A 26303-nucleotide genomic window follows, 5' to 3' on the forward strand; every position below is an offset into this window, starting at 1 on the left:
TTCTTGTTGACGAAGTCGGTTGTGTTGATACACCCCCGATGATCGTGTAACATGAGACCAGGTTGACTGTCAGGCATTCGTCCCTTCGGGACTGAATCGCCTTTTTGCTCTGCGCTCCTTTCTCTTGGCACCAGAAAGCTCGAGTTAGGAGTTTGCTCATGAGCCGATTCGTTGCTGGCGAACTTCGGGTGGGTTGCGTTGATACACCCCCAAGGTTTGCTTAGCTTTGAATCGCCCAGACAGTCCAGACACTCATCCTTTAGGGAAAGAATAGTGCTTGATAGTCTTCAGGGTGCAGCCTTGCTGTCCGCAATTCGTCTGACCTGGTCTCCTGGTCGGTCACCTGACTTTAGTACAGACGGACTGACTATGCACTTACTCCTTGTCCTGTGCATTGCAGTTTGGTGGGCATTATGGTAGGAGACTTTGATTTGTTAGTATCTTTGACCTTGGGTTGAGTTTTGACTGCCTATGATATATATTTCTTTGTTTGTTTTCTCCTATTCTGTCCGAAGGGGAAATTGTATTCAGATTCCCTCCTCCTTTTCAATGTGGTTAATCGGGCTAGATAAATTATATTAAGGTAATGTTTATTAATATGGAATTTTTATTCTAAAATTAATATTAATACTTACCTGTATAATTTATCTAGTCCCACCCATCCTACCCCACGATCTGCCTATCACAACTGATTTGAGGAAGGTTTTCGTATCTGTCAACGACAGTGGTTGCCAACTGGCGGACAGAATAGGAGGTAACAGGGTTGCCAATGTGGTAAATTTTGGTGCGGTTTTTTGGGGATTTAGGGCTAGATAAATTATACAGGTAAGTATTATTAATATTAATTTTAGAATAAAAATTCCATTTTAAGTTTTTGTAAAGTTAAGTGACGGTTTTCTTAATGTGTTTCATAAAGTTTAATTGTTCCGATACGAATACAAACCATCGGTCCTTTACAATAGGAATGTGACTTGCGGCAGCTGGAACCGGTCGTAAGCTTCAAACAAGGGAGTTTGGTAGTTAACTGCTTGTCCGACATTGCACGCACCGCGCGACTGAGAGGTGAAGAACCACTTTGCTTTCGGCCGCGTTGGTGGATGGATGTGTTCTGAATATCTCTCTGCCCGCTTCTTCATCGTATGCTTTTTTTGTGTTTTTTCCTCAAACTTGGTTTGTTTGTGTGTGTGGAAATACTGTAAGTACATGTACTTTGTATTTTTGTTAGCATTTTCATTACGGATTATCGTGAATTGGAGCTTCCAAGGCTTCCAAGCCGAGGGAGAAGAAGGCTGCCTCCTCCCCCCCTAAGATGGGATGGGGGTCTTCCACTGGTCCTCCCGCTCCTTCGGGGGCGTGGCCCGTCTCTCCTTCCGCAAGAAGAAGAAGACGGCGACCAGAGGGGTACCAGCTAACACCGGTACTTTCCTCGCCTGGTGCTAGAGGTTTCTACCTACACCCCAGGTTCCGGCTCGACCTCTCGTTCACAAGAGGTACCGAGTACGGTCTCCTGCGGGCAAAACCGTACAGCCAAGGCTCAGGGGGCTTCTGAGTTCGCTCGGCGCCAGGACGAGGCACGGAGCGGAAGACTGGCGTGAGTCGCTCAGGTGACTCCCTGCCAGGCCAGTGATCGCTCTCGTAGCTAGCCGCAGGCTACCAGGGTTGACGTGACGGTCCCCAGACTAGGGAGAGGTCCCTTGATCGCAGGAACCAACCTCGGCTGGTTCCGGTGGTTCGACGCGCCGTGAGGACCAGGCACCACTCCCACCGCGACAGTGGTCTCTGCAGGTCTCCTGACCGCAGCTCCTGTGACGCACGGGAACGGAGCCGCAGTTCTCGGTCCAGCCGCTCTCCCCAGGAGAGCTGCATGACCAGGCCTGCAGTCTCCTGGTTGGACCTGTGGTCCCTCACGGTGTCCAAGGTCGCAGCCACCTCGGGAAATATCACTCCTGAAGGTGACCCGGCTTTCGGGTGGCTGTGACAGTCTGGAGGTAGACCATCTCTTACCTCGCCCACCAGACGGCAAACCTGTGGGCCAACCTGGTACTTGGCGTAGGGACGCAGTCCTCACCCGAGTGACCAGGGTGGCTGGGCATGAGGCGCGCCACTGGGTCTTCGCAACGGACCAGTGCAGAGTTCCTCCTCTCTCTTCCCAGGAGAAATGGTGGACGCTGCGGTGGAACGACGGCGCACTGATGACTGTGACCATCTGGTACACCAGGCAGTCTCAAAGGTGTCTGGGCAGCCTCGCATTGATTATGGCAGTGAAATTTACGGCTCAGCTTCAGACACAACAATGAAATTATTAGACTCGGTTCACAATGAAGGCCTTAGAATATGCTCAAGAGCCTTTAGATCATCACCAACCTCTTCTTTATAGGTTGAATGTGGTGAACTACCTCTCTCTCTCTCCATAGAGAGTTAGTGACAATGAAGAGTGCCCTAAAGCTCAGTGTAGTGATTAAACCCCCAACAAAAAAACTACTTGAATTGCGTGATGCATTTATTAACAATCATATACCTCCTTTCCCAATAAGAGTTAGAAGACTTTGAGTCACTTAATATAAATTCACAACTACCTTCAGTAGTAAAATTACCGCCTCTATGGAATATGAATAAGATAAAAATTTGCACTAACTTAAAATATTTATCAAAAAATTACTTGTATACTCCAGAACACCATAGACAACATACAATAGAGCACATAAGCTGTAAAGGTCCCCATTATGCAGTATATACGGATGGATCCAAATGAGAATACGGAGTGGGGGATATGCTGCAGTGTCCCTGGAACAAAACAAAAAAATACCAGGTCTCTCTTCCCAATGATGCTTCTGTATTCGCTGCAGAGTTATGTGCATTAACATCGGCCATAGAAATAATAAAAAGAACACCCCTTTAATAATTTTGTGATTTATAGCAACTCTAGAAGCGCTATAGAAGCCATTAAAAGTTACAATCCCAGAAATAATATTGTGCAACAGATTTAAGTTTTTACTCCATAAATTATATAATAAAGGAAAAAATATTGAAATATGTTGGATCCCTGCCCATGCGGGATAAAAGAAACGAAGAAGCTGATAAAGCAGCCAAGGAAGCAGTCCACATGATGAGAACAAGTATAAACCTCCCTATTAGTGACTATATAGCTCATTTAAAAACAATCATTGTAGAGACACACAAGTAATCCTGACACGTCTACGTATAGGCCACACTCGTCTGACACATGGGCACTTGATGAGCAGCCCACGTGACCCTGCTCCAGAGTGCAAGGTGTTGATAACTTTCGGACACGTGTTGTGCGTGCCCAAGGTATGACCAGCAGAGGCTGTCAACTTTTGGAAATAAAAGAATAAAAGAAATTTTGTCAGAATCTTTCACATTTTCAGTGGTTCGGTTTTAACGTTTCTAAAGAACTCTGATTTTTGTACATGAAAACTTACCCAGCGAGAATATACTTAGCTATAGACTCGGTCGTCCCGACAGAATTTCAAAACTCGCGGCACACGCGACAGGTAGGTCAGGTGATCCACCATTCCCGCCGCTGGGTGGCGGGGTCTGGAACCATTCCCGTTTTCTAAGTCATAATTTCTCTGTCGGTTGAACGGACAACACCTATTGTTCGTTCCTCCATCTTGGAATTCTACTCGTTTGCCGAGAATTTGGATTGGTTTTTTGGTGACGTATTCTGTTTTTTCTCTGGCTTGGGCATACGCTTATTGTGGACTGTTTTCGACTTTGGTTTTGACTACTCTTTCACGATGTCGATGCTAAGGCTTCACCTATGTTTAGAGTTTGTAGTAGGGAAGGTTGCAAGGTTAGGCTGCCGAAATCGGCAGTAGATCCTCATAGTATTTGCGCTAAATGGCAGAGAGAATGAATGTTTTCGTTTTAGTAATAAACGCCTGTGTTGCAGTTGCGAGAACCTAACAGAGCTTGAACTGGAAGGATTTATCTTATCTTCATATGTTAGGAAGCTTGAGAGAGATAGAGTAAGGAAGGCTTCAGCTAGGTCATCTAGTAGATCTTGTTCTCTAGAACAAGAAGTTAACTCTCCTACTAACGATTTTCCCTTAGCCTCAGCTGCTTCTCCCTGTTCTGAATCCAAAGATTCTTCTTCAGAGAGGGAAAATGTAAAAGCTTCCATCAAGAAACTTCAAGCTAGTTACGAGCTCTAATGAAGGTAAGAGGTGTGATAGTGACTTGTGCAGTGTCCCCAATGCAGTGGAGGGGGTGTCTACCCGTTCCTTCATTGCTCCAGGCCTAGACCGCTTCCAAACTCCCAGGACCAGGGGAGGAGGAATGTCGAAAAGCCGCAGGGAGGATGCAGAACATCCCCAACGGTCAGGAATCCCTTCAGCAGATCCTGTTGTAAAGTCCCAGGCTGCCTCGGATTGCCGCAGAGTGTTTTTCGGCCTCAGACTCTTCCTCTCCTAAACGAGGATGGAGTTCGGCCTCTCTTTCGCGCACTTTGAAGAGAGCCTGGAAGGCTCCTAAAGGAGACGCGGCTGATTCCAGCCCAGAGAGTTTTCCGAGAATTGGCCTTCGGTGCCTAAAGGAGACGCGGCTGATTCCAGCCCTAGAGCGTTTCCCCTTCCCGAGAATTGGCCTTCGGTGCCTAAGAAGACGAGACAAGAGGAGCCCTCTCTTCAGGATCCTACGAAGAAGTTTTTGATAAATCTGCAAGAGCAGTTAGCCTCTTTAGTAGGCTCCCCTTTGCTAAGGATTCGACAAGGAGAAGGATGTTTCGCTCCCTGTTAAAGAGTTCCGCTAAGCGGCCCCTCTTCGTATAGGATGAGAACCCTCACAATCTCCAGGGCGTTTATCGCCTTCCTCCTTTCCCAGAGACTCGTCAGACAGGAGTTGTTCTCCTGAGAGGAGAGTTCTTTCGCCCTATAGGCTTTCTTCTCCAAAGCGCCCTATGACGGGTAAGGCTTTGAATCCTGGTAGACAGGAAGAACGTAGCCTCTCTCCGATGAGACGCCGCGAATCGAGCAGAAGTCTCGATCGGTTTAGGTTCAAGGAACCGGAAGATAGACTGAAACCGATTTAGGTATCAGTATCCTTTGGGTCTACAGGACCAGAGCCAGCAGGCGCAAAGAGGCAGCGAGACGCAAGAAAGGGCGTCAAGAGCCTCTCAAACCACAGGATTCAGGACGTCAGGAGTCTGCTAGAAGGCAGGAGTCAGGGCGCCAGGAGTCAGGGCGCCAGGAGTCAGGGCGCCAGGAGTCAGGGCGCCAGGAGGCAGGACGCCAGGAATACGTTAGGCGTCAAGAGTTAGGGCGCCAAGAGCCTGTTAAGCGTCAGGAATCAGGGCGCAGGGATCTTTTTTCAAGCGCCCAATGAATTAGGGTGCCAGGAGCCTGTAAGCGCAGGAATCAGGGCCCAGGGTTTTTCAAGCGCCCTGAATTGGGTGCCAGGACCTGTCAAGCGCGCGAGTCTGGCGAGCCGCAAGGGCCTAGACAACAAGAGTCTAGTAGGCGCAAGAGTGTTGCGGACCGACAGGAGCCTCATTCTTCGTATAGAAGCTCGAACGTTCAGCGCTCCCCTTCGCAGGAAAGGAGTTCTTCTCCCGGGAAGAGCCCGATCACTCCCAAACGGTCTCCTTCAGTGGATCCGTTGGAACAGGTATCGGAAGAGGAGGAGCCCGTAGATGTAGCAGTTTCTGACTACAAGAGGCTCTCTATTTTGCTGCTCAAGGAGTTCGGAGACTCCCTTCATCCTGGTGACCCTCCTTCACCAGGATCTTTGATGTCGAGCACAAAAGTCACAAGTAGTTCTTCCTTCGTCAAGATGCGCCCTGCTCTTTGTATGAAAAAGGCCTTAAAGACCTTTTAGAGTGGTTGACTTCCAGAAGGGAAGCGGGCAAAACAGTTTTTTCCTGCCCTCCTTCCAAGTTAACAGGTAAACCAGGAAGGTGGTACGAGACCAAGGAACCTATGGGTTAGGCCTCCCTTCATCCGCAGACGCGGATTTCGATTCTTTAGTGGACTCTTCCAGGAGGAAGTCTTTGCTTCTGCTAAAGCAACATGGGGCATGTGTGAGCTGGACCACCTTCTAAAGGGCCTCTTTAAGACCCTGGAAGTCTTCAACTTCATGGACTGGGCTTGGGAGCGTTAGCTAAGAGAGCTCAGGACACTGACTTTGTCTCCATGGAGGAACTTTCAAGCGTCCTGGCTTGCTTGGACAGAGCGGTTATGGACGGTTCCGTAGAAGTTGCCTCGCTTTTCGGAACGGGAGTCTTAAAGAAGAGATCGTTCTTTAGCTCTTTTCTAGCGAGCCGTATCTCCCTTACAAAGAACATCTCTTCTTTTTGCACCTTTGTCCCCTCATCTGTTTTCACAGGAGACTGTTTTAAAGAGGTTGCTAAAATCTCTTTCGGAGAAGGCAACTCAGGGATCTCCATCACTCAACTCAGCCAAGAAGTTTGGCCGGCCGTGCCTATCGAGAAAAAAAGAGAGACCCTCTTTTGTACAGCCCTTTCGAGGTGCCTCTTCTAGGACCCCTCTTAAAGGTTGCAGACCAGATAGAAGGAGTAGACCATCTAGAAGGTCCTTCGGGAAGTCTAGATGAGCCGGAGGGGTCCTCCAGGACAAAAGTTAGGCGCCAGACTTCTCCACTTTGCAAAAGTCTGGGTGCAGAAGGGAGCGGACTCTTGCCCGGTCCCTCTCGATCCTGAAAAAAGGATACTTGATCCCCTTCAGGGAAAATCCTCCCTTGACGACAACTCCAAGGGAGTTGACTGCAAGATACTCGGATCCGGTCCGAAAGCTTGCTATTTTTGCAAGCAGTGGAACAGATGATTTCCAAGGAAGCTGTAGAACTGGTTCAAGATCTCCAGTCTCCAGGATTTTACAATCTGCTATTCCTGGTACCGAAAGCATCGGGGGGATGGAGACCGGTTCTAGATGTCAGAGTGCCCTGAATTTCTTTGTCTTGAAGAAGAAATTTTCGATGAGACGTCTTCCTCTGTTTCTGTCTGCTCTTCGTCCAGGGGACTGGATGTGTCCCTGGACCTTCAGGATGCGTATTTCCATGTGCCAATTCATCCGGCAGCAAGGAAATATTCTGAGATTCATGTTCCAAGGGAAAGTATTCCAGTTCGAGTGATGTGTTTCGGACTTTCGACTGCCCCTCAAGTCTTCACGGACATCATGAAGAATGTAGCTTATTGGCTACATCTGGAAGGGATCAGGATCTCTTTATATCTGGACGATTGGCTAATAAGAGCCCAATCGGAGAAAAAATGTCTGGAGGACCTTTTATTTACTCTAAATTTGACAAAAGTCCCTAGGACTTTTAGTCAATCGCGAGAAATCCATGCTGACTCCCAGCAAAGTATTGTCTATCTGGGGATTCAGATGGATTCTCGGGATTTTCTAGTGTATCCTTCGCAGGAAAGGAGAGAACGCTGCTTAGAAAAGGTGGCAGTCTTCTTAAGGAAAGAACATTGTTCCGCGAGGGACAATGGATGAGCTTACTGGGGGACCCCTCCTCGATGGAACAGTTCGTTTCCTTAGGAAGACTACGCCTACGACCCTTCAATTTATCTGAAGGAGAGATGGGATTGGAAGTCCAACAATCTGGGAGAAACCTTTCCAATCTCGAAAGGGATCAAGGAGAATATCCGCTGGTGGTTAGATCCACAGAAACTAAGCAAGGGAATCTCCCTTCACTTACAGAACCCTCGCCTAGCGTTATTTGCAGACGCTCGGATTCGGGGTGGGAGCGACCCTAGGTTCGGAAGAAGTGTCAGGCACTTGGTGGAAGGAGAACAAGTGTCCTGGCACATAAACAAAAAAAGAACTAACAGCCATTCATCTAGCTTTAGTTCATTTCGAGGAACAGGTCTCAGGTCTGGGGATTCAGATTCACTCGGACACACAACAGCCCTCGCTTATATAAAGAAACAAGGGGGGACGCATTCCTTTTCCCTGTACGAATCAGCAAAGGATCTGGCTGATTTGGGCTCAGGAAAGGAAGATCTCTCTTACACCAAAGGTTTGTGCAGGGAGAGAGAAATGTCCGGGCAGATTCTGTTGCCAGCAGAAAAGAACAAGTCCTACCCACGGAATGGACTCTCCAATCCTCAGATTTGCCAGCAAAAAAAAAAACTATGGCATCTGTGGGGGAAGGCCCAATATAGACCTTTTCGCGACCAACAGGAAATCACAGATTAGAGAACTATTGCTCCCCGATCTCGGATCCACAAGCAGTAGCAGTAGACAGCTTTCTGCTAGATTGGACGGGCTTGGACACATACGCCTTCCCTCCTTTCAGATAGTAGGGGAAGTATTGAGGAAGTTCGCTTGCTCGGAAGGAACAAGGATGACCCTCATCGCTCCCTTCTGGCCAGCTCTCGATTGGTTCACAGAGGTGCTGGAGTGGTTAGTAGATTTCCAAGATCGCTTCCACTGAGGAACGATCTTCTCAAACAACCCCACTTCGACAGGTTTCACAAAAACCTCCACCCCGCTCTAAGTCTGACCGCCTTCAGACTGTCGAAGGACTTGTCAGAGCAAGGGCTTTTCACGAGAAGTGGCGAAGGATATTGCAAGAGCCAGAAGAGTCTCCACTTCTAAAGTATATCAGTCGAAGTGGGAGTTGTTTAGAAGATGGTGTAAGGGGAAGAAAATATCCTCTTCCAGTACCTCTGTAACTGAAATCGCAGATTTCTCCTATATTTGAGAAAAGGACTGTAACCTGGCAGTATCAACAGTGAAGGGTTACAGAAGTATGCTGGCCTCAGTCTTTCGACATAGAGGAATAGATCTGACCAATAATAAAGATCTACATGACCTTATAAGGTCTTTCGAAACCACGAAAGACCATGTAATCAAGAAACCTAGCTGGAACTTGGATGTGGTCCTCAAGTTCCTAATGTCGGAAAAATTTGTACCGTCTCACGCAGCTTCTTTTAGAGACTTAACGAGAAAGTCATTATTCCTCTTTGCGTTAGCAACAGCTAAGAGAATTAGCGAGTTGCAAGCTTTGGAAGGTAAAGTAGGTTTTTTTAAGAAGGATTCGCGATTTGCTCCTTTAAAACAAACCATTTTTCTAGCAAAAAATGAAAAATCCCTCAAGCCTTGGCCAAGAAGCTTTGAGATAAGAGGACTATCTCATTAACAGGAAGAGAACTAGAGGAGGACTTTGTGTCCAGTCAGGGCACTCAGGTTCTACCTGGAGAAGAAAAAAGTTGCTGGGAGGTACAGAAGAAAGTCTTTGGTGCTCTGTAAGAGATCCGAAAACGATCGATTTCCAAGAATGCCCTTACATTCTTCATAAAGGATGTAATAAGGGAAGCTCACCTTAAGTGCGATGAAGAGCACCTCAAGTTCTCAGAGTAAGAGCTCATGAAGTGAGAGCCATAGCTATGTCAATGGCATTTCACAAAACATGGTCCTCTGCAGGCACTTATAGAGTCTACCGTTTTGGGAGATTGTAATTTTCTGGTGTTTGCGCGAATTACCCTAAGAAGCTGAGACGTAAAAATTTTTGTACGAAAAGTGCTTTGCTCTGGGAGCGTATGTTTCGGCGAATTCAGTGCTGGGAGAAGGGGCTGAGGCTAATCCTTCGTAATTTACTTTAGTGTTTAAATTATCTTTTATTGGTGGTTGTTTTTATTGGTTAATTGTCAGAGGGAATAGGGAACCCTCTTGCAATTCATAGTTTGTTCATGACACTTACCTGTCAGATATATATATAGCTGTATTCTCCGAAGTCCGACAGAATTTCAAAACTCCCGGCAAACGCAGTGGTCGGCCAGGTGGTTAGTACCCATTCCCGCCACTGGGAGGCGGGTGTCAGGAACCATTCCATTTTCTATTCAGATTTTTCTCTGTCGCCGGTCGGTAAACAGCTGTTTACAGACCTCCGCCTGAGGATTTGGGAAAACTCTTTGTTCACTTGAGTATTTGATTGTCTCTTGGTTTTTTGAAACTTGCTCGGTGGATTGGCATACGCGATTGTGGTTTGTCTTTGAATTTGGTTTTGGATTTCTCTAATATGTTCTGGATCTTCTGCCAACTAGTTTTAGTTGAGTGTGTACTGTGCTAGAGTGTAAGGTGAGGCTACCAAAAGCTTCGGTGGATCCTCATGACAGTATGCACGAAATGTAGAGATCGTATTGTTTGATGAATGATAGGATGTAAAGAGTGTGAAAGGTTGACCGAAAATGAATGGAAGACTTATGATTCGTATGTTCGTAAGCTTGAAAGGGATAGAATCAGAAGATCTTCCTCCAGAAGTGCTTCTGTGAAGAGTAAGGGTAGTAATTCGCATTCTAACCTTCCTGTAGAGGTTGTTACATCTAACCCTGTGTATTTGCCTTCGGGCAATGAAGTTATTGCTTTAGAAGGTATTGCCCTTTCTTCCATCATGGAGTCGATTCGTGCACTAGAATCGAAAGTGAGTTGCATTGAAGACCACAGTGAAGTGGTAGTGGAGGGGGCGTTAGATCGGTCCCATAGTGCCTCTAGGAATAGACCTCTGTCGGACTCCCAGGACTCAGGGAATGGGCATGTCGAAAACCGAAGGAGGGCTACGGGAAAAATTCCCACCGGTCTGGCGTCCCTTCAGCAGACCCTGTGGACGCTTCCCAGGCTGCCGAAGCGTGTGATCGAGCACGGATATTGAAGGAGTGTTTTTTGTCCTCTGAGGCGTCCTCTCCTGACCGGGGATGGAGCTCTCAGAGGGCCTCTCACGAGGAGAACGAGTTTGACACTAGGTGTCGCACAGGCGGCCAGCGTCTTTCTCGTCCTCTTAGGAGAGGTTTTAAGGAAGTGGACGCTTCACGTCCTACTTCTCGTCCTGTTCTTTCATCATCACCCGAACACTTCGAAGAATTGACGCCTAGAAGAGAGGCAGGACGTCTTCTGATGAGGACGCTTTTGAGAAACTATCATCGTCTTAGAGTTCAAAGGAAGAAGAGGGCTCCAATTCGCCCTTCTTCGCATATGATGAGTCCTTCTCCTGAACGTTGAACTTCACCGTCTAATGAAACTCGTAGGCAATTGCGTCAACGTTTGTCGGCTTTCTTCGCAAGGGGAGAAGAGGAGCCTCATCGGCGTAGAAAGGATCTTTGGCTTCCTGTTAAAAGATCGAAACAACCTTTGTCGGCTTCGCCTCGTTCTTTAGCCTCTCCTGCGTCGTCTCTTCTGGATCCTTCAGACTCAACCGAGAACACGCAAGTGTTTCCGGAGAGGTAGTGTCCAGAAGTGGCGATGGGGACAGAAGCGTTAGATGTCGCACAGGCGGCCCTCGCTTTTGTCAGGAGGTTGAGAACGAGCAAGAGAAGCCTCGTGTCAACGTTCGACAGACTTCTGCTTCAACTCGACGCTTCTATCATGAGAGAGCCTACCAACGCCAAAAGTATCAGGACGTTCCAGAAGGCTCTAGGATTCAAAGAGAGCAACGTTTAGATTATGTGTCTGATCTTACTCCTCAAGAAAGGGAAATACTGTACGAATATCGACGAAAGTCTCGTGCTTTAGAGTATGAGAACTCGCAACGCGTTAAGAGAGATCGTAAGACTCACCAGGACACTCGAGAGGATGCCCCGATACAGGTTAAGGGTCCTAAGCGAAGTTGAAAGACGCTCGACGTCCTTTAGAGCACGTCCCGCTTCAGGACGCTTTTGAGGACGCTTCTTTGATGGATAAGCGTCTTATAGACATTAGAGTCCAGCGGGATCGGAAGCTTGCATTGGCAGACGCTCGACTTCCTGTGAGTCCTAAGTCTCGCTCCCTTAGCAAGGGCGCTCGCGATGACGATAGACACCCGACTATTCGGGATTCGCGAAAGAGAAACGTACTCAACTGAGAGAAGATCGACAGGAATCCCGCAAAGAGGCTTTTGAAGAACCTTTGCCTTTAATGACTTCGAAAGACAAGGCTTTACAAGAGAGTCTGAAGTTTTCAAAGACAACGGCGGATCAGTTCGCGCATTGTCAGTCTATTCATTCAGCGGATAGAAACTCCCCCTTACGAACAGAGCCTCAAAGGAGAACCGCTTCTTGTTTAGCTAAAGAAACTTCGGACCGTCAAGATCAAGGAGAGTCTTCTAACGATACGCATCCTGCAGAAGAGGAAGAGCCTTCAGAAGGCGTTCTACGGATTATAGCAACGTTAACCGCGCTTACTGAAGGAATTGTTTTCGGAAAAATTCAAGCACCAGTTCCTCTCTCTCCGCCATCGCAACTATCCTCATCCAAGACGAGAAAAAGCTCCGGGCTTTTGTTAGGATGGCTGCTTCGCTTCTACTAAAAGAGCGTTGAAGAGGATGAATGATTGGATGGAATCAAGGAAGACGAAAGGAAAGACGTCCACTTTGCGCTTCCTCCCCAGCTAAGCTAAACGGGAGAGCCGGTATATGGTATGAGACCGGAGAAGAAACAGGGTTGAGACTTCCGTCGTCTGCGCAAGGTGACTTCTCAAACCTGGTCGAAGCACCGAGAAGATCTTACCTGTCCTCGGCTAAGGTTTCATGGACTATGCCGGAAATAGATCATCTAAAAGGACTGTACAGGACGTTGGAAGTATTCAACTTCCTAGATTGGTGCTTGGGAGCTTTAGGTCTGCAAGCTAAGAGCCCAGAATCATTGTCATTTGAAGTTATCGAGCGTCCTGTCATGTATGGACAAAGCAGTAAGGGATGGCTCGGATGAGTTAGCTGCCACTTACTTTACTACGGAATATTAAAGAAACGAGCGCTTTCTGCAGTTTTACTGCTAAAGCAGTTTCCCCTACGCAGAAAGCGGAGTTATTATTCGCCCCCTTTTCTTCCCATCTTTTTCCTGAAAATATGGTAAAGGATTTATCTGTGAACCTGAAAGAGAAAGCGACACAGGATTTGCTGTCTCAATCATCTAGACTTCCTGCGACGCAATCATCTTCTCGAGTAGCTCAGGTACCAAAGAAGAATTTTAAGCCCTTTCGTGGCAGAGCACCATCAAGAGCTGCTACACGAGGAAGGGGCTTTGCTAGAGGCAGAACCCCCGCAAAGCAAAGGGGAAAGAAGTGACAACCTTGCCCTTCAGGCACCGGTGGGAGGGAGACTTTCTCTCTTCGCAGAGGCTTGGAGAGCAAGGGGGACGGGACACCTGGTCCCTCAAGATTATAGAGAAGGGATACAAAATTCTTCTCTCCATGCCTCCGTTGAGCATGAAGCCTATAGACCTGTCACCAGCTTATCAGCCGCAGAAGCAACAGATTCTACTCGATTTATTAGATCAAATGATCGAGAAAAGAGCCGTAGAACGAGTGCTCTTGACAGATTCCCCAGGCTTCTACAACAGGTTATTCCTGGTTCCGAAGCAGTCTGGGGGATGGAGGCCTGTCCTAGATGTCAGCAGTCTGAACCTTTTCGTGAAGAAAGAAAGCTTCAAAATGGAAACATCACAATCGGTCCTAGGGGCCTTGAGACCTCCAGGGGATTGGATGGTGTCATTATTTGATCTCCAAGACGCTTACTTCCATGTCCCCATCCATCCCCAGTCCAGGAAGTTTCTCAGGTTCATTTTAAGAGGACAGGTCTTCCAGTTCAGAGCTCTATGCTTCGGACTGAGCACAGCTCCCATGATTTTCACTTTTCTCATGCGGAACGTGGCAAAGTGGCTTCACCTCTCGAAGATACGAGTCTCCCTTTACCTGGACGACTGGCTCATACGGTCGTCATCGGAGAGCAAGGTGTCTGGAGGACCTTCAGACTACGTTTTACTGTTGGCGAAATCTTTAGGCCTCCTGACCCCATCTGACCCCAACACAGTCCATCGTTTATCTGGGGATTCAGATGGATTCAGTGGCTTTTCAGGCTTTTCCGTCGCTAGAACGTCAGCGGAAAGGCTTAGAAAAAGTGTCACCTCCTGGAGAAGGAAACATGCTCGGCGAAGGAATGGATGAGTCTGCTGGGGACCATTTCTTCGCGGAGAAGTTTGTTTCTCTAGGGAGACTACATCTCAGGCCCCTACAGTTTTTTTCTACAGAAAAATTGGCAGGACAGACAAAACTTAGAGGAGAATTTGGGAATATCCCCGTTGGTCAAGAAACACCTAGTGGTGGCTCGATCCCACCAAGATGTCGAAAGGAGTGTCCACTGTCTTCAGAGCCCCGACCTTGTGTTATTTACAGACGCGTCTATGACGGCTGGGGAGCAACTCTGGGAAAGGAGGAAGTGTCAGGCCTCTGGAGAAAAGAACAGAAGCCTTGGCACATCAACCTCAATGAGTTAGAGGCAATTCGCTTAGCACTTTTAGCCTTTCAAGAACGAGTCATAGGCCGAGTTGTCCAGATCAACGCGGCGGACAGCACCACGGCCCTTTCTTATATCAAGAAACGGGGGGACACACTCTCGTTCTCTCTACAAGATAGCGAGAGAAATCCTGTTATGGTCAGAAGAGAGGAACATAACTCTCTGACAAGATTTGTTTCAGGGGTCCAGAACGTCAGAGCAGACATTTTAAGCAGTCGAAATCAATTGATTTCAACAGAATGGACTCTGCACATAGAAGTCTGCCAACAGTTATGGAGACTATGGGGACGACAATAGTGGACCTCTTCGCGACTTTCGAAAACGAAGAGACTGCCTCTTTATGTTCACCCATCATTGACCCGGAAGCAGTAGCAGTAGACGCAATGCTTTGGGACTGGACGGGGATGGATGTATACGCTTTTCCCCCGTTCAAAACTTCTGGGAGAAGTAACAAGGAAGTTAGCAGCGTCGGAAGGAACAAGGATGACACTGGTCGCACCATTCTGGCCAGCAAGCGAGTGGTTCACAGAGGTCATGTCCCTAACTAGTTGGACTTCACCCAAAGAATCCTACGCAGTAAGACCCGATCTTCTCAAACAGCCCCACTTCGAGAGATATCACCAAAACCCGTTTTGCTCTGAGTCTGACTGCATTCAGACTATCAAGAAACTGGCAAGAGCGAGAGGGTTTTTCCAGGATGCGGTGGCAAAAGCTATCGCCACCGCGAGAAGAGCTTCCTCTCAATCTGTCTACCAGTCTAAGTGGGCTGTTTTTAGAAGATGGTGTAGGAAAGAGGGCATTTCCTCCTCAAGACCTCTGTGAGCCAAATCGCCAATTTCCCTGTTACATCTTAGGAATGTAGACAAGCTGGCAGTATCAACAATTAGAGGATACAAGAGTATGCTGTCAACAGTCCTCCCGTCATAGAGGCCTAGATTTGATGAATGATAGGGATCTTCACGATCTTCTGAGATCCTTCGAAACATCAAAGGTTCCACAGGTTAAAACACCTTCGTGGAATTTGGACATAGTTCTAAAATCTTTAATGGCAAGTCCCTTTTGAACCTTTTGCACGAGGCTTCGCTGAAAGATTTAACGAAGAAGGCCCTCTTTCTAACCACCCTAGCCACTGCGAAGATGGGGTGAGTGAGATTCAAGTAATTAGCAAAAATGTTGGATTTAGGGGACACAATGCAGTCTGTTTCCCTGAGTCCTTCCTTTTTAGCTAAAAACGAAAAATCCTTCCAATCCCTGGCCTAAGAACTTTGATATCAAGGGATTAGCAGGGATTGTTGGTCGAGAGCCAGAAAGAGTCCTGTGTCCTGTCAGAGCTCTAAAATTCTATCTGGATAGAACAAAACAAATTAGAGGTCAATCGGACAATCTTGGTGTTCTGTGAAAAGACCTGATTTTACCTATGTCTAAGAACGCCTTAGCGTTCTTCTTGAGAAGCACCATCAGGGAGGCCCATTCGTCCTGCCCCAGATAGTGATCTTAAAATTCCTGAAAGTCAATGCTCATGAAGTAGAGCTGTCGCAACTTCGATGGCATTTCATGAAGAATATGGCGCTCAGCGATATTGTGAGCACCACATTTTGGCGAAGCAACTCTGTGTTCGCTTCACACTACCTCAGGATGTGAAAGTGACATATGAGAACTGCTTTTCGCTTGGACCATACATATCAGCAGATTCAGTTTTGGGTACGGGAAGTGGCACGAATTCCTATCCTTTAGAAAAATGGCTAGGTGTGCTCTTGTTTTATTTTATGGTGTTGGTTTTTTGGTTGTAGGGTCGACCGCTAGAGGCGGACTTCCCTTTATTTTAGCCTTAAAAGTTTTGGGGACTAACTTTGTTAGGCTAGGTCAGGTGGTGGTGGTTTTTCTTTGCTTCGCTGCTCTTAAAGTATGGGCAATATGGTCTAGACACATTGTGGTCACGCCCCCGTTGTCAGATCATCTAGATCTCGCCAGCTATACAGGTCACGTCCTTGCTGGAGACTATGTAAAGCAAAAGCAGACTTGGGTACAGTAATCACGAAGTCAGCTACGCTAACAGGTAAGGAACCAAGATGTCTATCATCTGCATGTGAAATGTTTCCCAAATTCCTTTTATTCTGTCCCTCCCCACCTCCAATGGTGGGAATCAGCTATATATATATCTGACAGGTAAGTGTCATGAACAAAATGATTTTGTTATGATACAATAAAGTTTGTTCATACTTACCTGGCAGATATATATAATCAAGTACCCGCCCAGCCTCCCCTCGGGGACAATGACATTAAAAAATCTGAATAGAAAATGGGAATGGTTCCTGACACCCGCCTCCCAGCGGCAGGAATGGGTACTAACCACCTGGCCGACCACTGCGTTTGCCGGGAGTTTTGAAATTCTGTCGGACTTCGGAGAATACAGCTATATATATATCTGCCAGGTAAGTATGAACAAACTTTATTGTATCATAACAATATCCTATTATAACAGTACTAACATGGTCAGGTGATCGGGATTGGCTTCAGTGCTCCTTGTGATTATTTTTAGTAACCTTAACTCTGTCATGTAAGAGGGCGAGTCTCCATTGATATGATAAAAGGTCAAGGCTCTACCATGTAAGTGGGTCAGCCCCCATTGGTACGATCCAGAATAGGCTCTGTCGCGTAAGCGGGCTAGCCCCAATTGACACGATCCAAAGAGTTATTCAGCCATAGGTTCATTCCTCGCTGAAACTCTTGAGGCAGGCAGACTCATCGACAGTAGTCATGAAGTCTTCAGCCCAATCAGGTAGGAACCATGGATTATTTTATCCAAGAACATAGGTTGTTTTTTCCCTGTTTTTTAATGTATTTAGTTTAAGTATTATTTGTTTTTAGCTGTCTCGTGCCCGCCACCAAGGGTGCCAATCAGCTAAGTATATATCTGCTGGGTAAGTTTCATGTACAAAAATGATATTGTTAAGATACAATAAAGTTTTTGTACATACTTACCTGGCAGATATATACGATTAATGGCCCACCCATCCTCCCCTCAGGAGACAGGTGGAAGAGAAATTATGGCTTAGAAAACGGGAATGGTTCCAGACCCCGCCACCCACGGGCGGGAATGGTGGATCACCTGACCTACCTGTCGCGTGTGCCGCGAGTTTTGAAATTCTATCGGGACGACCGAGTCTATAGCTAAGTATATATCTGCCAGGTAAGTATGTACAAAACTTTATTGTATCTTAACAATATCATTTTAATTAATAAAATATAGTAACGATACAAAAACATCAGAGCAATTAATGAATTTTAGATAAAATTTTAAAGATTTTATTGACCTGTTATTAATTTTAATACACCTTTTTAATGAATATGTATGGAAACGTGAGTAAATTTATTTATTGCCTGTTTGAGTTCTAGTATGGAAGTCTGTGCCCCTGAGCAGTTTTATAATTGATTGTTTATTATACTTCATGACCTTTTTGGTCCCGGTTCCTGGCCTTTGGTCTAGACCTGGCATTTTATCTAATTCTTCGGGCCAGCCCTATGAGAGCTGAAAGTCAGCTCAGTGGTCTGGTTAAACTATTTTTATAATAATATTAATAATGGGCAGCCTTGATCGACTGCGGCCAAGCCCAAGAGCTTGGTTAGCGCTTCCTCGGCTGCTAAGACGATCGCATCGTCGAAGCCCCGGGGAAAGACTCTGCCTTCGACTTCTGCCAGGAGCGGTCGTAATCAGCCCTCCACCCAGCCCTCCTTCCCACGAGGGGGAGCCGGGAAGAAGTCGAAGAGAGGCGGGAAACGCTAGGGACGGCATTCCCCCTCACCTGCTGCCGGAAGTGGGGGGGTTGCCTGGCGAGCTTTTGGGGAACATGGCAGCGCTACGGACCGGAGACCTGGATAGTAGACGTCCTTCAGGAGGGGTATCTACTACCCTTCGAGTCTCGGGCACCCCTCACCTCCAACCCGGCCCATCTTCAGACCTACGTTCCTGGAACACCAAAGGACGTAGCCCTTCGACAGGAAGTCCAAGCCATGCTGAGCAAGGGAGCTGTGGAGATCGTCAGGGATCGGTCACTGGGCTTCTACAGCCGTCTTTTCCTGTTGGAGAAGTCTTTGGGGGGCTGGCGCCCGGTGATAGATCTCTCTCCCCTGAACCGATTCGTTCGCCAGTCTCGGTTCACGATGGAGACAGCATGTTCCGTGCTCGACTCTATCAGGGGGAACGATTTCATGCTTTCAGTGGATTTGAAGGACGTGTAATTCCAGATACCCATCCATCAATCCTCCAGGAAGTCACCATCCGCGTTCATCCTCGACGGGAGGTGTACCAATTCAGGGCACTTGCTTCGGTCACTCAACCGCCCCACAGGTGTTCACCGAGGTTTTCAACCTCTGGTGGTCTGCTTGGGCCACCCACTCGTCAGGGATACGTCTTCTGAGGTATCTCGACGACTGGTTAGTCCTGGCGAGCTCCTGCTCGCAGTTGCTATGGGACAGGGATCGACTCCTCGAGTTCTGCCGCAATCTGGGGATCGTGGTGAACTTTGAGAAGTCTGACCTCAAGCCCCAAGAAGAGGATGAAGTACTGGGGTATGCTGATCGACGCGGTAGTCAGGGCGAGTCTTCCCTGCGGACTCGCGGATCAGCAGATTCAGGAGGCAGCCGACCAGTTCCTGTCTCGCAGGAACAGTCAGCTCAGCAATGGCAAGTCGTGATCGGCCACCTGTCGTAACTCGAGAAGTTAGTCCCTCACGGGCATCTTCGCCTGCGGTCTCTTCAGTGGAGACTAAAGGAGAGTTGGTCACAGGCAGGAGACCCACTGTACTTCCCCGTCTCCCTCACGGAGGAGGTAAGGCAGGCCCTAGCCTGGTGGCTGGACGACAGGAACCTCTTTAGAGGAGTGCCTCTCTGCACTCTTCCCCCCCCCCCCCCCCCCCCCCCCACCCCCCCACCCCCCCCCCCCCCCCAGAGATGTTGCTGCTTTCAGACGCGTCTACGAGGATGGGGCGCACACCTGGAGGAGTTGCTGGCTGCAGGAGTGTGGGATCATCACGACAAGCACCTTCACATCAATGTCCTGGAGCTCAAGGCAGCATTCCTCGCTCTCCAAGAGTTCCAGGACTGCTTGATGGGACACTCGGTGGTGTTGATGTGTGACAACACCACGGTAGTGGCATACGTCAACAAACGGGGGCCTAGTGTCCCTCCCATTGCACCAGTTGACGCTGCAGGTGCACGAGTGGGCCGTGGCTCACTTGGTAGAGCTGTCAGCCCGCTACATTCCAGGCAAGAGGAATGTAGTAGCAGACAAGCTCAGCCGTCTGGATCAGGTGATAGGGACCGAATGGTCCCTACACCCAGACTTGGCGGAAAGGCTCTTCAACCTGTGGGGGCGTCCAGTAGTGGATCTGTTCGCCACCCGGACAACAGGAAAACTTCAGGTTTTTTTTTTTTTTCAGCCGTGCCGGACCCATGGGCAGCTGCAGAGGACGCTCTTCAACACCTGTGGGACAACCTCTTCGCCTATGCCTTTCCCCCGTTCTGCCTGATTCGCAAGATGATCAGCCGAGTGCTGGCCACCTCGAATCTCAGGATGATCCTGGTGGCTCCCAAATGGCCTCAGGCCATTTGGTATCCGGACCTGCTGGCTCTGCTTGCAGAAGCACCGAGAGAGATTCCCCCTTGGCACAACCTTCTTGTCCAGCCACACGTAGAATGGTACCACCAGACAGTCCAGCCTCTACATCTTCACGGCTGGCTGTTATCCACCATCTCTTGCGAGCGAGAGGTTTTTCTCGCTGAGCAGCACCAGAGATGGCTGGCACGTCAGACAGTCCTCTGCAGCTGTGTACCAGGGGCAGTGGGCCGTCTTCTGTGGTTGGTGTCGTAGACGGGGTCTATCTCCTCTCAGAGCCACGCTTCAGTAGGTAGCGGATTTCTTCGTGTTTCTTCGCCGAGACAAGCTCCTCTCTGTCCCAACAGTCAAAGGATATAGAGCCGCCCTGGCCCTAGTCCTGAAACTGAGGGGAGTGGATATCTCGAATTCGTTCGAGATCTCCTTGCTAATGAGGAGCTTTGAGAGGTCTTGCCCACCGAGGGAACTCAGGCCCCCAGGGGTGGGATGTGACTCGAAGGCCCTTAGAGCCACTCCCGAAAAGTCGTCAGGACATGGATCTGACCCTCAAGACCCTCTTCTTGCTGGCCCTGGCATCGGCGAAGAGAGTAGGGGAACTTCATGGTCTTTCCTTCGACGTCAAGCATACCAGGGGATGGGGATCTGTGACGCTCGATTTCGTCCTGAACTTCGGTTCCTGATGACCGGTTCGAGTCTTTCACAATTCCCGCCCTAATAGACTTTACCGACAACGATGCGGATGAGATGCTGCTTTGTCCTGTGAGGGCGCTACGGCGCTATCTGAAGAGAACTCGGGACCTCAGGCCTGAGTGTCGACGCCTCTTCGTTAGCACCGGGGTGACCAAGAAAGAAGTATTCAAGAACACACTTTCTTTCTGGCTGCGTGAGGTGATCAGGAGGGCGTACGAAGCTGATGGTAGCAACGACATCCGTACCCTTCGTCCGAGAGCCCACAAAGTCAGAGGCATTGGTCCTTCCCTTGCGTTCCGCAAGAACTTCTCCATGGCGCAGGTCCTAAAGGCAGGGGTCTGGTCTAACCAGACCACCTTCACCTCCTACCTTCGGGATATTGCCCACAGGTCCTTGGACACTACCTTGGGGACCAATCGTGGCGCTCAAAACGGTTGTGTAGCTAACCAGCACCTGAGCGGACAGAACAGCATCGCATCCTGGTATGACTGCATGAATGGATGAGTGAATGAGAGTGTGACTGGCTTCTCTTCCCCATCTTTTTCTCCCCCCTCTACCTGTGGGCAGAGGGACACGGTCGTCACTACGCTGGAGCAGGATACGATGCAGGTGAGCTACTCGACCGAGCCAAATTCTATCCCTTTCATGAGGGATAGGAGCAAATATCCACCACTTCCCCAAACAGGGGGGGGGGGGGGGGGGGGGGGGGGGGGGGGGGGGGGGGGGGAGAGTGGAAGCCAACAAGAGACAAACCCATGACTTCATATTGCCATTTGTAATAGGAACAAGTTCTTGCTTGCTAATTTTAAGAGGTACGCTTGCCTCCCTCTTATTACTTGGGTCTAGAGGTCTGACCATTGATCCTGCGGTACATACCCCGATCACTGGGCAGAGGCTAGGATCCCTCCCTCTCCTCTTATGACCAGGGAGGGAATCCGAGGTTGGGCGAGCACCAGTCTGTTCTGAAGACTCAGATTCCTCCCACCAAGAAGTGAGTCTTCCTATTGTAAAGGACCGATGGTTTGTATTCGTATCGGAACAAATAACAATTTGTTGTAAATTGTATTTTTCCTAACTATACAAACCTGAGGTCCTTTACACATAGTCCCACCTCATGCAACCCCACACTCTACGTTTTCCTGGGCCTAAAGCAAAGTGGTTCTTCACCTCCCAGTTGTGCTGTAGCGCACACGTTGGATGGAAAAGCAGTTAACTTACCCGAAACTAGCTTTGCTCGAAGCATACGACCAGTTCCAGCTGCCGCAAGTTACATTCCTATTGTAAAGGACCTCAGGTTTGTATAGTTAGGAAAAATACAATTTTCGACATTGTTATTTTATGTTTCCTGACATTTTTAATGTTTCGTTCAGTTAAGTGTACATACTACGTAACAAATTTTCTGCCGTTTGTCCTCCTCCTCTGTCGCCACTTTCAGAGATAGCCTCACTCGAAAGGTAAGGTTCCACATTTTACTACATATGTAAATACAGTATTTCTTTTATACCATTTACGTACACTAATACACTATTTTCAGGTACATAGTAGTACGTATTAAGTTAGGTATTGAATGGTCCAAATTGTTGTATTTCATTGTTTATTAGTCAATTTAGCTTTATTATAAAATTTACTGGGGTGTTTTTGTAGGGCTTGGAACAAATTAAGCTTTTTACATGTAAAATGCGGTTTAAGATACGAAAAGCTCGGGTTACGAAGGCGGCCTCGGAACGGATTAATTTCGTATGTCGAGGTACCACTGTACTTTGGTCACAAGCGTGCAATACTTCTAGTGCCTCTTTCACATTAACCTCATGTTCTCCCAGTAAGAAGTAGTCTAAAGAACATTTCATACTTAAACTGTCTGTTATCTTGTTGATATGTATATACTTCTATACTTCTAACATCATACAAATCACCATCTTGTTCCGACACACAATACAAACTTTTCGGTCCTTTTTACAATAGGAAGGGTAACTAGCGGCAGCTGGATGGTCGTAAGCTTTCGAACAAGGGAGTTTGGTAGTTAACTGCTTGTCGACAGTGGCGCGCGCCGCGCAAACTGGGAGGTGAAGAATCACTTTTGCTTTCGGCCCGCTGGTGGATAGACGTGTTTATCTTCACTCTCTGCCCGCTTTCTCGTAGTTTGCTTTTCGTATAGTTGTGTTTCTTTTTCTGTTTACATTGTGTGGCGTAAAATTGTAAGTACAATTATTCACTATTCTTTGTTATTCAATTACATTGAAGTGATTTGTTTTGGATCATGAGTTCTCTACGCCCTCCTGTACCGACGATTGCAGGGACTGAAGGGCGTAAATGCGGGAAATTCAGAAGTTTCCCAGAATTGATCCTTATATTTTGTGTGCTTGGTGCCGAGGGCGAGAGCGCGCTCGCGCCGAGCCGTGTATTTTGGGTGAAATGTGTAAGTGAAAATTATAAGTAATTACTCTTTCATTTATATTTTGTTCATGAAACTTACCTGTCAGATATATATATATAGCTGTATTTTCTGAAGTCCGACAGAATTTCAAAAACTTCCGGCACACAGTGGTCGGCCAGGTGGTTAGTACCCATCCCGCCGCTGGGAGGCGGGTATCAGGAACTCCATTCCCCATTTTCTATTCATAATTTTTCTGTTGCCGGTGCTGGAAACACCTGTTTTCAGTACCTCCGTCTTAGGATTTTGGAAACTTCATTGCCGCTAAATATCCTAATTGTCTTTTGATTTATTTACTTGGATTTGTGGCTAGGCATACGCTATCTTAAATTGATTTGAATTTGATTCATTTTTGTATATCTGAATCTAGTTAGGCTAGTTTCAGAGGGTGTTGTCTGCTAAGATAGGGTGTGGCTACCGAAAGCTTCGGGTAGTTCCGAACTTGATATGCACGAGGGCTATGGGTATTGTTCTTTGTTGAGATTTGTTTTTTTTCTGTAAGGAGTGTGAGACTTTGTCTAATTCCGTAAGGAAGACGTATGATTCGTATGTACGCAATTAATCAGTATACAAAAGTCAGGGTAGGCTAACCTACCTGTAGACTATTTTGCCTAACCCTCCCGTAGTATGGCTACGGGCTGATAAATATTGTCTCGTGAGGTAAATGCCCTTTATGTTATAGATTCCATCTGTATCTAGGAATCTTAGGTGCTTCGCTCTCCTATCATTGTGGTGAAGGGTGCTACTTCTGTAGTTGTTACTCCTAACCCTGTAATGTTGCCTTCGGGCCCTAACAGTTTCTGTAGAGGGTAGTGCCTTTTTTTTTTTTTTTTTTTTTTTTTTTTTTTTTTTTTCTCTGATACTCTATCGATTCGTAACTTAGAATCGAAAGTGCTGGCTTTGGAGAGCAAAGTGAAGTGGCTAAGTGCAGTGACAGTGCCCCTTGTGTAGTGGAGGATGCGTCAGATCGGCCTTATTTCGCTCTAGGCCGGGACCTCTGCTTGACTCCCAGGAACAGGGAGAGAGCATGTTGAAACCCGAAGGAGGGTTACGAGGAACCCCCACGATCTGACGTGCCTTCGGCAGACCTGAAGATACTCCCATGGCTGCCAAAGTGCGTGCACATGCACGAATCCTGAAGGATTGCTTCTCGTCCTCCGAAGCGTCCTCCCTGCGCAGGGTTTGGAGCTTTCGGAAGACTCGCGCCCTCTAAATAGAAGCTTTATAGAAGAGGACGCTTCACGTCCTCTCTCTCTCTCTCTCTCTCTCTCTCTCTCTCTCTCTCTCTCTCTCTCTCTCTCTCTCTCTCTCGTCATGCGTTGCCGTGAAAAGTAAGAAGGCGAACGTCACCTGAACTCGTGTACGTCTTTCCACCGAGAAAAGGGAAAGCAAGTCATAGTAGCAGGACGCTTTTGAGCGCGGACGTCCTAGCTTTGTTGCTGTGAGAATAAGAAGGCGTTCCCTCGCCCCTCGTATTCTCACACGATCAACCCTTCACCTGAGACTGCTTCGTGCAGTCGGTTTTCTCTCCGAGATGTCTCCCGCTCTTCCCTGAAGGCAGTTTCTCTCGCTTGCATTGACGCCTGTCAGGAGCGTGACGCTTTTCTGCACGCTTCTTTTGACGCTCTGCTTGAACGGGACGCTCGGATGGACGCCAGGCGTGCGCGGGTGCACGCTAAGCGCACGCGGATGCATGCCAAGCGTGCGCCAATTGGACGCCGAGCGCGAGCCAGTGGATGCCGAGTGTGCGCCAGGCGCCAGCGCACGCCAGGTGTGTCGCCTGCTGAACGTTTCTTTTAACTCTTCAAGCTTATTTGGGCCTAAAGATTGTTTACCTACCTTCGGTGATCCCTTCTACCTCGCCTGCGAAGAATGTGAAGTAAGCAGTGCTTCGGAGGAAGCTTAAAGTGAAAAGGCAACTTCGTTTTCGAAACCCAGCAAGACCACGGGTTTCGTGAATTCTAGAGGTCTCTGTCAGTTAATATTGCTTTTCGTAAAGTCCAGGATTGGATGGAGTTATGGAAAGCTCAAGGAAAGATCTCTTTTGCTCTACAGCAGTCAAGACTTTGCGGTAAGGCAGCTACGGGTTATGTAAAAGCTTGACGTCCTGCACGTCAGGACTCTCAGCAACGTTCAGTAGGATTCTTGCAAAGGCACTCATCAAAAGGACACTCTTCAGGAAAGCGCAAGACAGGACTTCCTTTGCCATACTGCCAATAAATTTTAAGCTTTAGCAGGCATTGAGTTGTGATACGGAGAGGAAGCTGGTTGGAGAGTTTTCTTCCTCTTCCCAGGATAATTTTGCAAGCTTTTTAGCCCATCTGAAAGGGCTTTTCAGATGATAGATTTTGTTAGTTCCTAGTCGGGACTACGCTGCCGAATTGAACATCGTTGTTCTACCTGCCGTAAGCCCAGTCTCTTAGCAGGATTCTTGCCCCTTCCTCGTTTGAGACGGGAATCGGAAAAATAAAATGCTCGACTTCCTGGATTACGTTTTGTCAATTCAGTGACTTTCCCCCATTGACAACATACTATCGTTTTGTCAAGTAAGTGGGTATCCCCTCATTGACAAAATATCTCTGTCCCGTAAATGGGTTAGCTCTCATTGACAAACATCTCATTAACTTTACATTGCGTAAGCGGATAAGGTCTTATTGACAAGATTCGAAAGAGCTCTCATTCATCATTCGCAGACTCGTACAAGAAATAGACTTGTAGACTACGTCAATGAACGCTTATGTCCAATAGCATAAGAAGCTTGAGCTGTCCGCTTCGATTCTCTACGTTTTGTTCATGAAACTTGCCTGTCAGATATGTATGTAGCTGTATTTCTGAATTCAGCTATATATATGTCTGCCAGGTAAGTATGAACTAACTTTATTATAATATCATATTTTGCCTTGCGTTATTTTACTACTGGTTGGTTCAAGTCATATACGCTTGCTGTAGTTACCTCTTCGGATGGCAACCGAGAGGTGTATTGTCTATTATTTTAAGGACATTTAATCGTTACTCCCTGCAGCCTTCCAGGAGTTTCCGATTTATCTTTTACCGTTGTATGGTAGTGTTATGATGACACAAACGCATCTATATATTTAGCGTTTTCTGTTTCGCTTAAATATACCAGCTTGAGAGTCTCTTTTTCTGCTCAAAAATAACGGACCTATTTCTTCGTAGAATAGGGTAGCTGGCAACCCAGGCATAAAGTTAAGAGACGACGATCGTAAGCTGCTGCTGTCACTGTCCTCCAGTCCAACCGAGCCAGTACCAGCTCGTTCGCTGTCATGTGCGATAGGTTCCGTCTCTCTCTCCTGCGGGATTGAC

The 26303-nt window shown here is 47.6% G+C and overlaps 1 protein-coding gene across 1 annotated transcript in view; it reads left to right on the top strand.

Annotated features, from left to right (window-relative positions):
* LOC135225750 (putative leucine-rich repeat-containing protein DDB_G0290503) overlaps positions 1 to 26303 on the top strand; it is a 562436-nt gene that overhangs the window by 215772 nt on the left and 320361 nt on the right. The window lies entirely within an intron of this gene.

Source organism: Macrobrachium nipponense, chromosome 13 (genome assembly GCF_015104395.2).
Source record: "Macrobrachium nipponense isolate FS-2020 chromosome 13, ASM1510439v2, whole genome shotgun sequence".
NCBI classification, from domain to species: domain Eukaryota; kingdom Metazoa; phylum Arthropoda; class Malacostraca; order Decapoda; family Palaemonidae; genus Macrobrachium; species Macrobrachium nipponense.